The sequence below is a fragment of the Pleurodeles waltl genome, chromosome 2_1 (genome assembly GCF_031143425.1).
Source record: "Pleurodeles waltl isolate 20211129_DDA chromosome 2_1, aPleWal1.hap1.20221129, whole genome shotgun sequence".
Classification (NCBI taxonomy): domain Eukaryota; kingdom Metazoa; phylum Chordata; class Amphibia; order Caudata; family Salamandridae; genus Pleurodeles; species Pleurodeles waltl.
The window spans coordinates 743826584-743845694 of NC_090438.1; positions in this window are offsets into that span (position 1 = coordinate 743826584).

Here is a 19111-nt window from a genome sequence, read left to right on the forward strand (position 1 = left end):
CTGGTGGTGTTGTTGCTGAATGTGTTACTTGTGTTGGTGATGCTGGCTGCTGTGAGACAACAACACTGCCCTCTCTGGAGGATGAAGGCTGCATGCCAGAACGTCTGCACGGGATTCTATCTTACAGCTGTTCTTCTTCCAGGTCACTCTCTTGCTCAACAGTCTACATCTTGTATAGCAAAACAACCCCGTCTGAAAAAGGAATGCAAGTGGCTAGTATTTTTCGTACTGTGAATCAAGTAGTGTGGCACAGATGTACTGTTTGTAGGACATGATCTCTCTTTTCAGCCTTGGATTAACATCCAAATGAAGGATTATGCTCTCAACAAACTCACACACCTCTTTGTTCAAACGGACAGGCAAACCTTTGCACCACCTTTTTTAACTGGTCCTATAGCAGATGCAACACTGGGATTGCTTGACTTATCATACTGTCCTCCTTTCTGACTCCTGTGTAAAAACCACAAAAGGAAGTAGCTTTTGTGTCAGGCATTGGACCAGGCCCCATTTCTCCATCTACATTGTCATGCTTTTCCCTGTTGCATTCCCTTCTCTTTGAAGGATATAGTCAGTGATCAGTCTGTATTGCTCACACAGAGATCACAACATGTAGTAGATTGAGTTCCAAATTGATGGTGGCACCTCTTATATGAGGGTTTTAACTGGTACGCTATTAGCACACAGAATGATCCTCAGCTTTTTCTGGGCTTTAAGAGAATGACTGAAATGTGTGCAGATTCTTCTGCAGGTGGCCAGTATATTACTGACTATGGGCCAGATTATGACCTTGGAGGAGGGGCTTACTCCGACCCAAATGTGGCAGATATCCTGTCCGCCATCTTACAAGTTCCATAGGATATAATGGAACTTGTAATACGGCGGGCGGGATATCTGTCACATTTGGGACGGAGTGATCCCCTCCGCCAAGCTCGTAAGCAGGCCCTATGTCTTGTTTTTTGAGAAAGTCCTGCACAATCAGGTTGATGCAATGCGCCAAACACAGAACCCTGAAATATCCACCATTAGCCACAGCCTTGACTAAATTACTGCCATTGGCTGTGAAAACAAATCCAGTTCTGAGACCTCTGGGTCGCAGCTATTCAAACACCTTGCTGTTAAAGTCTTCCAAGATGGTTGCAGCTGTATAGGATTTCTCCATAGTGAGCATTGCTACTGCTGCTTGCCACCAGCAAACCTTATTAGTTTCTTTAGCACTGAGAGCTGCAGATAGCATTTGCCTAACCTAAACAAAAGAGATCTAGTGTGCAGTGATGCAGATGTAATCAGTTGGTTGACAACTGGACTACGTGTCTATGGTCATGTGAGAAGTGTGAACAGCAACCTGCTGCACAGCTTAGCCAAACAGTTGCAGCACATCCTGATGGAACACTGGAACAGCAACATTTGCGAAATTGGTCTGGCTGGGAACCTTCCTTTTCAGGCAGATGGCACCACAAACTCAAAAAATCTCACTTCCTCCACAAAATAAAAAGAGAGGTGATCCAGAGCTTACATTTTAGTTAGCTTCCCATTGTACAAACGTGCCACTGGGCGGTTGTGTTCGTAGGGCTCCTCCTGCCTAAACATACCCATAATAATAGCTTGGATTGTTTTCTTTTGTGGTGCCACTGATGCAGGCGACTTCCTGAGAGAACCAGGAGGTGGTTTGTCTTGTCTGAATCATCACTGTATGTTTTGGTGTCTCCATCTAAGTCATTTGCCATTTGGTGGTTGCTGATGCAGGTGATGCTGGTACACTATTGGGGACAGGGCTGATTTGTGTAAAGCTGTCATTCTCTTCTTTCTCATCACCTCCAAACACGGTGATCAGAGCGGATTCCCCCCTCTCATCACCACCACCACTAGCTATTTTTTTTAAAGTACTCCTCCTTCTTGATTGTGTGATGTTTTTTAAAATGGATAATTTGGCTTCCAGAACCATAGTGTGAGCCAGGTTTACCTCGAGAAATACTAGTGTGGCAAATGGAGCATATTGCAGTGTTATCCTCCTACTTGCCAATTGGAAAAGAGCCACAAACTGTGGATGATCAATTTTACATTATGCCACTGCCAATGTCTGAAGAACTGGAGGTAGGTGGGTGTGTTGATTGCCTCTCTGTAGTTCATACTTTGACTAAGGTAGTGGTAGATGCAGGGCTCAGCGGGCCTTACAATATATGGAAGTTGGCAGTGGTGGTGGTAGAAACATTGCCACACCCCTCTAAGCAGTTTGAATGGGGGATAATCTTGGTATCCTCCAAGCCAGCTTCCATACTGACAATCATTGGCTCATCCACATCACTGATTCTTTCAATAATTCTAAGGCTTTCAAGAACTTTCCTTTTTCCTTATCTCTCGTGGCGGGTGTCAGACTCGGGCAAGGTCAGTGCATGTCCAGATCATCAGACGAGGGCTTGGAGAAAATGGTAGAGTCCCCTTTATTTTTCTTACTGGAGATTTGGAAGCCAATTATTGAAGAGCTACATCTTGCTCAGCAATAAGCTCAACTTCCTGTTCTGCTCCTACTTTAGGAAAGACTGTTGCTTGTTGTGGCTACTGTTGTCCACTTTGCTCGTTTTCCTGTGGTGTTTGGATATTATGCAGTTGAGACAAATCCATTTTAGACTCACTGCTCATCGCAATGATTGCAGTGCCTGACTCACTGAGAGAAACAGGCCTGAGCTTAGGTTGGGGTGGTGCTGTTGATGTTGACGTGCTCCTCCCAGCTTGCTGTCCAGAGGATGGTGTGGCAGACAAGCCAGGTTTCCAGAAAAAGGTGAAGGGTGGCACCCTAATGGTGCCAATTTGCTTCTTTTTCTCACTGGCCACTTTTTTGGGAGGAACATCTTTCTTTGGGGCCATCCTCAAGCTCTGTCAGTTGGCACGTACAGTACTGTAGGTGATGTCTCTTGTGCACCTAAGCAAATAAACAAAAACAAGAAAAACGTTCAGTGAAATGGGGCATTTTTGATGCTTGAATTATCCAAAACAATTAACAACAATAGTTTATCCATTCCAATCCATCCCATATAATAATATTTTAATTAGAATAACAACAACATTCAGATTTAAAAGATTGCTTTATAGGCGTGAGACACCTGTGGCAGGCAGGCACCAGGCAGATGTAGGGAAAATGGATTAAACCTTAAAAAGGTGAAGGCTGATCTGTGTCTATGGTCCAAGAGACCTTTGGCAGGCAGGGGGTGAATGTAAAATAAAGTAATGCATAACAAAGTGAATGCTGGTGTGCTTCTATGGCCGAAGGCTCATACCTGTGGCAGGTAGGGGTTGCAAGGTAAAATGTGATAATCCTTAAAAAACAGTGTGCATCTATGGCCCAAAATAACTATGGCAGACAGGGGGTGCAGGGAAATAGAATAATGTTTAGACAAATGAAGTCTTGTGTGGGCCTGCGGCCTAAGACTCAGACCTATGGCAGGCTAGAAGTTCAGGTAAAAATTGAATAATCTTTAAAAAGTGAATGCCGGTGTGTACCTATGGCCTAAGAGCCCCATGGCAGACAGGGGTTACAGGGAAAAATTGAATAACCCTTAAAAAAGCGAATGTTGCTAAGCATTAATGACCCAAGAGCCTTATAGCAGTAAGGAGTTGCAGGAAAAATTGAAATAATCTTTAAAAAGTTGAATGCTGGTATGTGCCTATAGCCTAATAATAGACCTATGGGAGACAGAGGGTGCAGGGTAAAATTCAATAATATTTATAAAATAGAATTGCTAGTGTCTCCCAAGAGACTGTGAGGAATCGTTGGAGGGGCAAGGATGTGCAGGGGAAAATAGAGAAAATGCATATAATATTATATAAACACTGTACATATATCCTACAGAGATCCTCAAGCACATTGAACTGATATCAGGGAGAAAAGATAAAAAATTAACAAAAAAACAAGAAGGCATAGTCTCAATATCTCTAGAAAATTACTTTGAAACTGGAAAAAAGGATTTAAAAATAGCTGGCTGCACAAAATAGTTGCCGATCATATGGTCATACAACAACTACCAAGGATGCATGAACAAAGAATAATCCATGCAGGCATATAAAAAACACACTGGTTGACAACACAAAACGGCTGACAACAAAGACTCAATGGTATCTTATGGCAAACACACCCACCCTGGCCAGACAAAGGAGGCATTGCAAACAAGGAAGAAACCACTGCCATTAATTCAGCAATTGCAAAATCAAAAATTAAGTCAGCTGTAAAAGTTTTACAACCCACATCCTCCCAAGGCATCAACATCTATTATCCCACCAAAATAATACACTTTTTGCAGGAAAAGTTAAATACTAAATTAAACACTTTTTGGATTGAATTCAATGCCATCTCTGGCCTTAATCATCGATGTTTTAAAACAACACATACCACAGAAACAGTTGGTTCATATACCCAATGACTAGTACTCAATGGATGGCCCATGGGCAGACTAGGACATATGGTAAAAAAATGAATAGTGCAAACTTAACAAACATGGAGAAAATGTACTTAACTCTGCAACCCATTTTTCCCTTATAAAAGCTAAAGAATTGCATGCAAAAAAACAGGTCTCTACAGCAACTCCAGGCCACCCACCACAACTACAATCAAATTTAAAAATTGAATACAAATACAAATATATATTGGTGCATGCCCTCTATCAAACAACACCCTTATCCAAAAGTTTATTAATTTACTTGTGATGTCACCAGAATTAAAGTCCTTAACATAAAATCCGATAGAATATATGCAGCAGGAATTACAGACAGAGAGTGCTCCTTTCACCTCAAAGTCCAAATGAAAAGTGAGCAGGAGATGGACAAAGCACTGGGAGGAGCTTTCAGACAGTAAGATGAAGTTGGTGTCTCTGTGGCTCCTCCTTCCTGTTGAAAAAAGGTAAAAAAAACAAAAAAAACCTGAACCATTCATTTGAGTAGAATAATCACTCAAAAATGTCGTTGATTTAGCTGCTTCTCAACTAGGAAATCTACCCAAGATGCAGCCTTAGCCACTCACGATCGCCGGCATCACAAAATGGCACCGGAAGGCCCCATAGCGACCAGAAATTCTGCAAGTGGGTGGCGAATCTTGCTCGCAAGGGCACGTTATGAAGCCTCTTGAGGTTTTGGGATGCCTCTTCATCTTCTTGGTAGATGTTGGACAACTGGTGTCCCTTCAGAATACCTTTAAACACATTTCCTAGAGAAGTTGCAAAACCCAAGAAAACTCAGTACCAGATTTAGAAATCGGTGAAAAGAGTACTCCTTCGCAATGGTGTTGGAGTACCCTCACTGCCAAACTGAGGATCAGCCCACTTTATGTAGTCAGTGGACCTTCATAATGTCAGTCACAGAGACTACTCCATCTCCATCCCTGACATACTCATCCAACAGAATAAGGGGCATTGGACGTTTCGCCATTTGACTGGCCACCTGATTTATAGTGGGTGACCGAGTTGCCAGTTTTTACTTTCACATACCGCCATCAAAATCATGGTGGTAACTGAAAGTAATACATTTTAAGTTGCTCCCACACCATGGGAGAAAACTTTCCTGGTGAGGGAGTCTTTAGCTTTTTTCATATTCAAAAAGAAAATCCTGCTTTGGAATTTTGTCTTTGAACATATAAATATGTATTGTCATGTTGACTGACCCGCAGAGCACACTTTCACTACATTAACAGAAACGTCCAGGACAGTAATTCCTGCCAATGGTTAGTGATATCTGCTAGGCAAGCACACATTTCTAAATTCGGAGTGTTGGTACTCCGTCAGGTTGACATTTACTCCTTTGCCTTCATGGAATAAAATCCATACTCCAGACTATAAATCAAGCACTCAATACATCTTTGACTGCAGTGGGAGAAGGTCATTGTAGAACTGACTTCAGCTTTCTGTTGACCATTGACATGCCTTGCTTGGCTGTCGCGATTCTCAGACTTGGGATTGAAATTTTATGGAAATGGGATTCTCTAGTTTGGCTATGAGTGTATGTTTTTCTAGGGAAGTTAAAGCAAGTTAATTACAGTTTAATTGTGGATTCAAATCTTAGTACATAAATCAGAGCAGACAATAAAGTGGTAATGAAACACAATACAGTGGTAAAACCGGGGTCCTTGTCTATTTGCACTGTGTACAGTTTGCAATCACGAACTTATCTCATACATATAAGATCTAAAGTCACAAACATCTGCACAGTCCTGGAAAAAGAAACTGGATTACAAGGCAATTAATGAAACATTAGCGCAATTATGAAATGTTCTTAACATTTAATAAAGGAGATCACTAACTGGTGATTATCAAAGCCCTGCTGTAAAATGGAGAATGACCATCCTCTTCTTATACTTGCTTACTTTATCACTAGTTCGAAAGATTTACTGCTTGTGACACTAATAGTAATCAAAACCTAAAACAATGAAAACAGAAAGAAATTTCAAAGGGAAAATATTGTACAGTGTACCTGTTAAACTGTAAAGGAAGGGGCCAGTATCCTAGAGTTTAAAATCTTAATATTGACTGGTTCCAGATATGTAAATAAAGATTCTAGGTTTAGGATTAGTGGCACCAGACAACCGAAATAGGGGCCTAAGGACAACGATTTAGTATCTCCTCATTTGAGAGGGGGCAACCTTGGTGACGAATTTGGGCAAACAACTGCCTGACTCCTCCCCCTGTACCCATTCAGGCAGTCTCAGTCCAGGGTCCGTGCACGATACTGGGTGTGCTGAGGGTGCCCCCTGGAGCTCGGCCCCCACCCACACCGTGAGGGCTGCGACGGCCTTTGTTACGCCATTGGAACTGGTAGTACGCTAATTGTCATCCAAAGCTTCTCTCAGGACACGCAGGACTCTCATTTGGGCTATCTAGTAAGTCAACCAGGTGCTGGAGCAGCAGACAAGATCAGCGTCAGCTGAAGACACAGAGGCCCGTATTTATACTCCGTTTGCGCCGAATTAGCGTCGTTTTTTTCGACGCAAATTCGGCGCAAAACTAACGTCATATTTATACTTTGGCGTTAGACGCGTCTAGCGCCAAAGTATGGGCAAATAGCATCATTTTTTTGCGTGAACGCCTTCCTTGCGTTAATGAGATGCAAGGAAGGCGTTCCCGTCTAAAAAAATGACGGCGACGCAAATGCGTCGTATTTATACTCCCGGGCAAAAGTCACGCCCGGGAGGTGGCGGGTCAAAAAACCCCGCATTTGCGCCACTTTTTAACGCCTGGGTCAGGGTAGGCGTTAAGGGGCCTGTGGGCTCAAAATGAGCCCACAGGTGCCCTCCCCTGCCCCCAGGGACCCCCCTGCCACCCCTGCCCACCCCAGGAGGACACTCAAGGATGGAGGAACCCACCCCAGGGACATTCAGGTAAGTTCAGGTAAGTATAATTTTTTATATTTTTTAATTTTTTTTGGGTGGCATAGGGGGGACTTATTTGTGCCCCCCTACATGCCACTATGCCCAATGACCATGCCCAGGGGACATAAGTCCCCTGGGCATGGCCATTGGGCAAGGGGGCATGACTCCTGTATTTACTAAGACAGGAGTCATTTAAATGGCGTCTGGGCGTCGAAAATAATGGCGCAAATCGGGTTGAGGCGATTTTTTTGCCTCAACCTGATTTGCCCCATTTTAAGACGCCCTAACGCCATTTTCCCCCTACGCCGGCGCTGCCTGGTCTACGTGGTTTTTTTCCACGCACACCAGGCAGCGCCGGTCTGCTAGCGCCGGCTAACGCCATTCCATAAATATGGCGCCCGCATGGCGCTTCAGAATGGCGTTAGACGGCGCTAAATTTTTTGACGCTAAACTGCGTTAGCGCAGTTTAGCGTCAAAAAGTATAAATATGGGCCAGAGGCCCGTATTTATACTCTTTTAGCGCCGCATTTGCGTCACTTTTTGACGCAAAAGCGGCGCAAACTTGCAAAATACAATTGTATTTTGTAAGTTTGCGCCGTTTTTGCGTCAAAAAGCGGCGCAAATGCGGCGCTAAAAAAAGTATAAATACGGGCCAGAAAATAGTAAAAACTGGCGCAGATAAGGGGTGTTCTGTTCGAGCTGAGACACCACTCCGCTAAACTACACTTGTAGCAGGAGCTTTTTTTGGCAGCCTTCCATTGGTTACTGGGGAGGGGAAGTGGGCATTTCAAGGTGGTGTTTTCGCTTCTCTGGACTCCTTGGGCTGCCTGGGGGATTCCACAAGGCAAGGTCAACAACAAGACCTTTCACCTAAATGTTAGATGGAGCCTTCAGGCTTGTTTCTCGTAAGGATGAAATATGCTACCCTCAGCTCTGTGCTATGGAAGCCCAACAGTAGCTGGTGCGTGAAGGTCCAGACTCAAAGGGGTACAGTGAACTGGAGAGAAGCACCAGTTTATTTTTACCGAGTTCAGGCACAATATTGTTGTGCACAGTTCCTGTTTATAAAAAATAAGTGTCAAAATTAGAATTATTTCATTTAGCTTAACACTCATTCACAATCACCATGGCAGAGCAAAATACGGGCTTTTGGGCCTTTATGTGACAGAGCAGAAAATGGCACTCAACTCATGAGCTAGCAAGCCTACTCTTTAAACTTCCAGTCAGGTATTATTATATGGTTGATATTGGTGGAACATATCGAATTTCCATACTTAAATGGGCCTTGACTTTTTTATTGGTTGTCTTGATAAATGTTATTTTGTCATTCACGAGTTTAGTTGATGTTAATTTAAAATTAGGGCTCCTAGATAATTTCTATCTCTGTCAAAGTGCTAGAATTCGACATTTAAGAAAGACGAAACATTTGTCATGTTTCAAGAAAGGTAATACTGGGAGAAAGCCGCTTTGCCAAACTGAAACGTGTGAGACAGCACAAAACCATCTCCCGTACTTTCATAAAGGTACTGGAAAGAAGGCGTAGACAGTTTGAAAAACACTGCAATGCAGTGAATACATTAATTGCAGAATGGCACTAGTGGACATGATGAAATATGCAAGGAACACAAATCTCACTGGAGGAACCAGAAGAACTGGAAGACCCAGTTCAATGCTGCGAGGCTGGCGCACAAAACGCAGTAAAGGAATGAATTAAAAACACATTAGCTAGCTACACCCTTTTCATGCGTATCCAGGTCAGTATCGAGGAAATATGAACATAGCCATTTTTGTCGTATCACTGGTGTCACTGACACCGATTCAAAAAAGCATGATTACAGGAAGTAGCACAAAAACAGTACTCGTTTACATAGTGTTGCTCGCCTTTGTGAATCGACCTCGAAACGTCCGGCTCCTTATTAGTATATTTGAAGAGGGAAACGTTCATTCTGTTTGTAGCAGCTGTATATGAATATTTGTCACTTTGAAGTTCCAACAATGGAAAAATTGTAATACAGCTTGGATATGGTGGTATATCCCTAGTTACACAAGGCTTTGTTATCATCCTTGGTAATCCTTAACAACCTTTAGCAAATTTGAACCTTGAGGATATTTCATTCATGAAACCTACAATTAGGTGGTTCGCTAATTAGATATACCATCCAGTTTGGCTCTTTTCCATGTCTCTTCCTAATAAATATTCTTTATTTTCCTTCTTCAGTAGGATACATTATTGGTGGGAGTTCACTATTTAACTTCAAAATAAACCATTCATCAAGCTTTTTAGAAAAAACAAACACCTATGGCTGATTCAGAAAGTGAATCGTTATTCTGAACTCGTACGAGTACTAGTTCTCTGGGTGCAAAGTTAAGCTCTCCGTGGTTCACAAAAATCAGCAATAGCATGCCTGGAAAGTGTAATATCACATGAGTAATGTGATCTTTTTTTAAAAGCTGCTACTTCCCCAATGCAAAATTATATATGTGTACTGTCATTCACTGGGAGTGACGTAGAGTAGAGTGGGTACAGTGGAGTGGCACAAAGTGGAGTGGTGTAGGCTGGAGTAGTGTAGAGTGGAGAGTGGATTGATGTAGAGTGAATTATAGTTAGGTGGAGTGGCCTAGACTGGAAATGAGTTGAGTGGCGTAGAATGGAATAGCACAGAGGAGAGTGGCATAGAGTGGAGGGCATAGAGTGGAATGGCGTGGAGTGGAGTGGTGTAACAGAGTGACACAGAGTACTACAGCATAGTGTGAAATGGTGCAGAGTGACATAGACTTAAGTGGCATAGGATGGATTAGCATAGAGTGGTGTGGTGTAGAGTAGAGTGAAGTGGTGTACAGTCGAGTGGCGTAGAGCTGAATGGTTAAGAGTGGAATAGCACAGAGTGGAGTGGCGTAGAATGGAGTGCTATAAAGTTGAGTAGTGTGGAATGACATTGAATGGAGTGGCGTAGAGTGGAGCGGCATACAGTAGAATACCATACAGTGGAGTGGTATACAGTGGTGTAGAGCTGAGTGGCATAGAGTGGAATAGAGAAGAGTGGAATGGCAGAGAGTTGAGTTGCATAGAGTTGAAGTGGTGTACAGTAGAGTGGCATAGAGTACCATAGTGTAGAATGTAGTGGCATAGAGTGGAGTGGTGCAGAGTGGAGACAGGCTGTAAGGTACAGAAGGCAGTAATGCCCACTCTCTAAAAGTGGCATTTCTAAATAGTAACATTAAATACTTCACCAGTAAGTAGTATTTTCCTTTACCATTCTGGCCATACTAAACATGACAGGGCTACTCCTTTCAGATCAGAATCTACCACTTAAAAGTATATAAGGGCAGTTCCAAAGCTAGCCTGTGAGAGGCACAGGCCTCACAGTAGTAACAAATAGGTTTGTGAGTGTTTCACTACCAGGATGTGTAAAACACATAAGTACAAGTCCTGCCTTTTACTTACACAGCACCCTGTCCTATGGGTTATCTAGGGCCTACCTTAGGGGTGACTTGTATGTAGAAAAAAGGTCAGTTTAAGGCTTGGCAAGTAGTTCTAAATGTGAAGTCGAAGTGACAGTGAACCAGCACACAGGCCTTGCAATGACAGGCCTGAGACATGGTTAAAGGGCTATTTATGTGGGTGGCACTTTCAGTTCTGCAGGCCGACTAGCAGCATTTCATTTACAGGACCTGGGCACCTCTAGTTCACTTTACTAGGGACTTGCAGGTAAATTAAATATGACAATTGGGTAGGGGCCAATGTTACCATGTTTAGGAGAGAGAGCACATACACTTTAGCACTGGTCAGCAGTGGTAAAGTGCGCAGAGTAAAACCAACAAAAACAGGATCAGAAAAAGGGGGGAGGCAGACAAAAAGTTCAGTGAAAACCACCCTAAGGTTCTCAGGTCTAACAGTACTGCATAGAGTTGAGTGGCATAAAGTGGAATAGCATATAGTGGAGTGGCACAGAGTGACATACAGTCCAATGACAGAAAGTGGAATAGTGGAGAGTGGAATAATGTACCATGGAGTGGCGTAGACTTGAGTGGTGTACAGTGGAGTGTTATACAATGGATTAGTATACAGTGAAGTGGCCTAGAGTTGAGTAGTGTACTGTAAGTTGTCATACATTGGATTGTTATAGAGTGGAGTGGTATGGAATGGAGTGGCCTAGAGTGGAGTGGAATTGATTTCAATAGCATTGAGTGCAGTGACATACAGTTGATTGGTGTATAGGGGAGTGGCATAGAGTGGAGTATCATAGAGTTTAATGGTATTGAGTAGAGTGGCAGATAGTCACGTAGAGTTTAGTCGAGTTGAAATAGCATACAGTGGAGTGGCATACAGTGGAATAGTATAAAGTTGAGTGGTGTTGAGTGGAGAGGCACAGAAGGCTGTGGCATAGAGTGGAGTGAGATACAGTGCAGAGACGTAGAGTGGAATAGCACAGACTGGAGAGGCGTAGAGTGAAGTGGCATAGTGTGGAGTGGAGTAGAGTTGGTGGCTTCAAGTGGGTTAGAGTGGAGTAGATTGGTATAGAGTGGAGTGACATATAGATGAGTGGCATGGAGTTGATTAGCATACAGTTTAGTGGCATAAAGTAGAATAGCAGAGTGGGCTTGCATAGAGTGAAGTGACATAAAGTGACATACCATAGAACTGTATGGCGTTGAGTGGGATACAGTTGAGTGGCATAGAGTGGAATACCTTTGAGAGGGGTGGCATAGGGTGGAATAGCGTACAGTGAAGGGGCTTAGAGTGGCAGTGAGTCAAGTGACATAGAGTGGAATAGCATAGAATGAAGTGGCATAGAGTGGAATGTCATGCAGTGGAGTGGCATACAGTAGAGAGGTCTGGAGTGGAATAGCTTAGAATGTAGAGGCATAGAGGTGAGTGACATACAGTTCAGTTGTACACAGTGAACTGGTGTGGAGTAGAGTGGCGTAGAATGGAATACCATAGAGTGGAGTGGCATAGAGTAGAGTGGTTTAGAGTGGAGTGGTGTACAGTGGCATAGAGTTGAGTGGCATACAGTGGAATAGCATGGAGTGGAGTGGCATACGGTGGAATGGTGTAGAGTGCAGTTGTGTACAGTACAGTGGTGAGCAGCAGAGTGGTGTAGAGTTGTTTACCATTGACTGGAGTGCCAAAGAGTGGTGTGGCATACAGTAGAGTGGCGTAGAGTAGCATGGAGTGTAATGGCATAAAGTGGTGTATAGTGGCATAGAGTTAAGTGTCATACAGCGGAATAGGGTAGAGTGGAGTAGTGTACAGTGTAGTGGGATACATTGGCATACCATAGAGTGAAATACAGGAAAGTGGCATACAGTGGAATAGCTTTGAGTGGAGGCAGGTATAATGGGTAGGAATAGAGTGGAGTGGTGCAGAGTGTAATAGAGCAGAGTGCAGTGGGGTTCAGTGGAGTGGTGTCCAGTGGAGTAGTCTACATTGTCATGGCATGCAGTGAAGTGGTGTAGAGTTGAAAAGTGCAGTGTGGAGTGAAGTACAATAGAGTGGCATGGAGGGGAATGTCATGGGGTGGAATAGAATAGAGTGGAGTGGCGTACACTGGAGTGGCATAAAGTGGAATGGCATAGAGTGGGGTGCTGTAGAGTCAAGTGGAGTAGAGTGGAATTCCATAGAGTCAACTGGGGTCTAATGGTGTCAAATCCAGTGACATAGAGTGGAATATCTTAGAGTTGAATAGCATACCACGGAGTGTTATAAAGTTGAATGACATACAGTGGAGTGTCATACAGTGCAGTGGTGTGGAGTTGAGAGGCATAGAGGGGAGTGGCTTACAGTTAAATTGCATTGAGTGGAGCCACGTAGAGTGGAGTGGAGTGGCATACAGTGGAGAGCCATACAGCGGGTGGCATAGTGTTGTGTGGCCTAGAGTGGAGTGCCTTAGAGTGGAGCTGAGTACACTAGAATAGCATAGATTGGATTGGCATAAAGTGGAGTGGAGTGGAATGAAGTGAAGTGGTGTAGAGTGTTGTGTCTCACAGTGGAGTGGCATACAATAGAGTGTCATATAGTGGAGAGGCGTACAGTGGAATAGCATGGAGTGGAGTGGCATAGTGTGGAATGATGTAGAGTAGAATAGAGAGGAGTGGGGTACAGTGGACTGACATAGCATGCAGTGTTGGCATAGAATTGAGGGGCATAGAATGGACTGGCATTGAGTATAAAAGCATAGCACAGAGTGGCCTAGAATGGAGCGGCATGCCATGGAGTGGTGTAAAGTGGAATAGAGTAGAGTGAAGTGACATACTGTGGGGTGGCGTACAGTGAAGTGGCTTAGAGTGGAGTGTGTAGAGTGGAGTGGGATAGAGTGGGATAGTGTAGAGTGGAGTGGGATAGAGTGGGATAGTGTAGAGTGGAGTGGTGTAAAGTTGCATAGAGTGGAATATCATACAATGGAATACCATATCAAGGAGTGCCACAGAGAGGAGTGGTGTACAATGGAGTGGCGTAGAGTTCAGTTGCTTAGATAGGAGTGGTGTACACTGGAGTGGCATAGAGTGGATGGCATAGAGTGCATTGCCATTTAGAGGAATAATGTTGAGTGGAGTGGTGTTGAGTCGAGTGGGGTGGAGTGCAGTGGCATACAGTGGAGTGGCATACAGTGGAGTGCTGTAGACACTGGAATAGCGTGGAGTGGCGTAGATTAGAGTGGCATAAAGGGGAATAGCGTACAGTGTTATGGTGTACACTGGAGTGGCATACAGTGGATTATCGTGGAGTGCTGTGAAATGAAGTGGCATAGAATGGAATAGCGAAGAGTGGAGTGGCATAGACTGGAGTGGCGTACAGTGGAGTGGCATAGACTGGAGTGGCATGGAAGGCAATAACATTGAGTGGAGTGGTGTTGAGTCGACTGTGGTAGAGTGGAGTGGCATAGAGTGGAATTGCATTTAGTAGAATCGCATACATTGGAGTGCATTAGAAAGTAGAGTGGCATAGAGTGTAGTAGTGTACAGTAGTGTGCATAAATTGGAATAGCAGTCAGTATTGCAGCATAGAGTGGAGTGGCGTAAAGTAGAGTGCCCTATAGTGGAATATCATGGCATGCAGTGAGGTGGAATGTGGAATGGAATGGCCTTGAGTGAAGTGGTGTACAATGGAATAGCGTAGAGTGGAGTGGCATAGACTGAGTGGCATACAGTGGAGTGGCAGAGAGTGGTGTAGAGTTGAGTAGAGTCAAATGGCATAAAGTGGAAGAGTGTACAGTAGCATAGAGTTGTATAGAGTGGAGCAGCGTACAGTAGGATGGTGTAGAATGAAGTGGCATAGAGTCGCATAGCATAGAGTAGAGTAACTTACAGAGTAGTAGTGTGTGGCGTAATAAATCAGAAAGGGTAATTGTTGGTATTTGCGCAAAATTAGTTAACCATTATTATTTTATAAGTGAGAAAACACTTACTTATATATTGGCCCGTGGTATACCACGGTACCTTTTGGTATACTACTGTACATGCAAATGGTAAGGCAGTATATCTTTGGCCTATGACTGAATTTACAAATGTAAATGACAGCCATATAGTTTTCACTAGATGTTGGCTGTATTCTGGGTTAGGGTCTTGGATATAGGTAAGTAGTAGTTTTATTGTCGTTCCCCCTACCTATTTCCCTTTTATTAAAGTGGTAAGAGATAGGGAAATGTACTAATATTTTTCTATATATTTTTAAATGTCTGCACAGTACCTCGATTTTACCTACAAACTACCAAAGTAGTTACAAGAAAATGATGAAAAGAAATATTTGAAAATTAAAAAAATACACTGCAGTACAACATATGAGTGAAATATAGTGTGGTGCATTGCACATTTTTTTATAACAAATTATTTTTTAAGCACTATGGCACTTTCTTAGGGGTACAGCGGTACTCCTTAAATTTTTTTCATACGTATAGAAATTTATGAATAATTTTTCCTACCTACTATAACTTTAATAAAGTGGTAATAGGTAGAGACAAACATTAAACCTACTGCGTATCTTTATCTAAAAATTCTAACCCAGATCACAGGCAAAGTATGCTTAAAGCAGCATGGAGGCTGCCTTTTCCTTTTGCAAAGGCAGCCATTAGCGAATCATATACTGCCTTGACATCAGCAAGTACCACAAAATACAGTTGCCTGATATATAACTTAGTTTTAGAGCCTTACAACATTACAAATACTTACCCTATTTACCTCTACTACCAGAAAGGATCATCTACACACCATAAACCATATACCTGCCAAAGGAAATTCAAATCCAACTGCTTGTTTTCATGCTACGGCTGAGTATGTAGTCTAGGGAAAATGTACCGGCCGAAAAATGTATTTTTGAAACCACTCATTTTTTCTTAGCACCCACTTGGCAAATCTCCAGGAAAGTTTGCATTGTTCGTCAATGTAGAAAAACCTATGGCCCTCATTACAACACTGGCGGTTGGTGATAAAGTGGCGGTAATACCGCCAACAGGCTGGTGGTAACTACTGCCAAATTATGACCATGGCGGAAAGTTCACCGAAAGACAGCCAATGTACCACACTGACAGCCAGAGCAGAAACAACAGGCACCACGGCGGTATTCGCCCATAGCCAGACGGAAGTCAAAGTTCCACCCACCATATTATGAGAACACAATCTGCCACCTTTTCCGGGGCAGTACCAACAACATCCAAATCTTGGCGGAAACTGAGCTCAGAAGTGAAAGGACTCACCTTTGGAGACACGGGGGAGAACCACGCCGCCATAGAACCCTAACTGCATGTTTTTCTGATGATATTCTACGTTCTGCTCCACCACGAACACCAACTCCGGCGAAGACGACACCGGTGAGTACAGCTGCCTAGCATACAAGGTGAGGGAGGAAAACGAGAGTGACACACACACACATGAACCATACACATCCCACACACACACACACCATACACACAACCAGCTGCACAAGAAAACAAGTCAAGCCCGCCAAATCAGCCGAATAATGAAAGGTCAAAAATAATTTACCAAAGTGAATGTAATAAGATCAACACAGTAAAAAATAATAATTTAGGCAATTTAACAGATGTATACAAATGCATAGAACAAGGGACACAGCCCAGTCCTCATTTTGTGTGGGCCACATGGCTACAGGGCAAAGTCCAAGGCCTCACTTGTCACCTGCATCAACACTGAGAGAACACTGCAGAGGCATCAGTTGGAAATAGGCAGGCACCTCAGGGGGAGGGGGCACCTCAGTCGGGAGCTGAAACAAAACCACTGGTTCTGGAGGGGGCAACATGCCATGTGCTTAGTCCTGGGGAGTGATGGGCCACAGTCTCATGAGTGGGTGACTTGCCCACTGGTTCTGGAAAGGGCAACATGCCCTGTGCTTGGTCCTGGGGAGTGCAAGGCCACAGTCTCTCAAGTGGGTGTCTTGCCCACTGGTTCTGGAGGGGGCAACATGCCCTTTGCTTGGTCCTGGAGAGTGCAGGGCTACAGTCTCTTGAGTGGGTGTCTTGCCCGCTGGTTCTGGAGGGGGCAACATGCCCTGTGCTTGGTCCTGGGAAGTTCAAGGTCACAGTCTCTCGAGTTGGTGTCTTGCCCACTGATTCTGGAGGGGGCAACATGCCCTGTGCTTGGTCCTGGAGAGTGCAAGGCCACAGTCTCTCAAGTGGGTGTCTTGCCCACTGGTTCTGGAGGGAACAACATGCCCTGTGCTTAATCTTGGGGAGTGCAAGGCCACAGTCTCTCAAGTGGGTGTCTTGCCCACTGGTTCTGGAGTGGACAGGTCTCACAGCAGCCGATGGAGGAAGGATTACCTGTCGTCAGCCAACGGTGACAGATGCACTGTGGTGGTGCTGCTGCTGGGGGGAGGCTCTGTGGTGGTGTGTGACTGGGCCTGGGTAACCAGCTGTTCAGTGGTCCCTAATGGGATAGGGAGGTCATCCAGATCCTGAAGACCAGAGTTGCTGTCATTAATGTGGGCCTTTTCAGTTGGGGGACTGGATAGTGCTGGCACCTCCTCTCCAGAGACATTGGCTGGGGTACCTGTGGGGATGTAAATGATGTGTTATGGTTAATGTGTCTGATATATTGTACATCTGTGGCTTCCCCTCTGTGTTTGGATTTGCCGTGCCAGCTTTCACTTGTGTATGTTAATATATGGGGGGACTGTTAGGTCTCTCTACTAAGCATGCTTTAGTGATGATTGTCCATGCAGGGCTGGGCGGGTGTTCATGCATTGGTACAGCATGCAGGGCTTGGCATTGGGATGAGTGAGATGTGATGGTGGAGTGTGTGGGATGTAGTGGAGTGATGGGAGTGAGGGTGAGGGTATGTGATGGCATGCAGGTAGGGGGGTGATAATAGTAGCGAGTTGACTTACCAGAGTCCAGTCCTCCTCCAACTCCAGCCAGGCCCTCAGGGTGCAGTATTGCCAAGACTTGCTCCTCCCATGCTGTGAGTTGTGGGGGAGGAGGCGGGGGTCCACCGCCAGTCCTCTGTACAGCCAGTCCTCTGTACAACAAGCTGGTGTCTGGCTGCAATGGAACAAACCTTCCTCTTGGGTGCTGTCCCCCGGCGTTGACCCTGTCCATGATTGTCCGCCATAGCTCCATCTTCCTAGATATAGATATGTGCTGCATCTGTGCTCCAAATAGCTGTGGCTCTACCCTGACAATTTTCCTCCACCATGACCCTTAGCTCCTCCTCTGTGAAAAGGGGGTGTCTTTGTGGTGCCATGGGTGTTGTGTGAGGTGTGTTGGTGAGGGTGTGTTGGGTAATGTGTTGGGGTGTGTGATGTGGAGTACATGAGTGGTGTAAAGGTGTGAGTAGTGAGTGGCTCTAGTTGTGTCAGTAGTCTTGGTGTCTCTCTGGTGGCAATGGTTTGTAATCATAAAGGGTTGTGGGTACTGTGGGTGGGTGTTTTATAGTGGTGTGGGTGTGGTGTGTGTATAGGTGTCAGGTGTGTGTTGTTTGAATTGTCCAATGTGGTGTTGTTTTGTATGTGGGTGTCCATTCTGAGCGTGGCAGTATGTACCACCAATGCTTTACTGCCATTGAATGTCCACCATGGTGATTCATGGGTCATAATGTGGTGGGCGTTGTTCTGTTGGAGTGACAGTGTGGGTTTTGATACCGCCACTGCATTGCTGACCTTTGGGCTGGCGGATTTGTTTGTGTGGCTGTAATCTGTCGGATTGGTATGTGTGTGTCATAATATGGTGAACGGATATCTGCCGCCCCTACGGTAAGTTGGCACCCGTCAGCGTGGCGGTATGTGGGATTTACTGCCAATGTCATAATGAGGTGTGAGAAAGTAGCCTCTTTCTAGCATGCTTACCTCCACTTTTGGCCTGTTTGTGAGTGTGTGTCAGTGTATTTTTACTGTGTCACTGGGATCCTGCTAGCCAGGACCCCAGTGCTCATAGATAAAAACCTATATGTCATTGTGTTTTGTCTGTCTCACTGAGATCCTGCTAGCCTGGACCCCAGTGCTCATAGTTTGTGGCCTAATATGTATGCCTGTGTGGTGCCTAACTGTGTCACTGAGGCTCTGCCAACCAGAACCTCAGTGCTTATGCTCTCTTTGCTTTTAAATTTGTCACTGTAGGCCAGTGACTTCATTTACCAATTTCTATTGGCATATTGGACTCCCCTTATAAGTCCTAGTATATGGTACCTAGGTACCCAGGGCATTGGGGTTCCAGGAGATCCATATGGGCTGCAGTATTTCTTTTGCTACCCATAGGGAGCTCAGACAAACTCTTACACAGGACTGCCACTGCAGCCTGCATGAAATAGAGCACACAC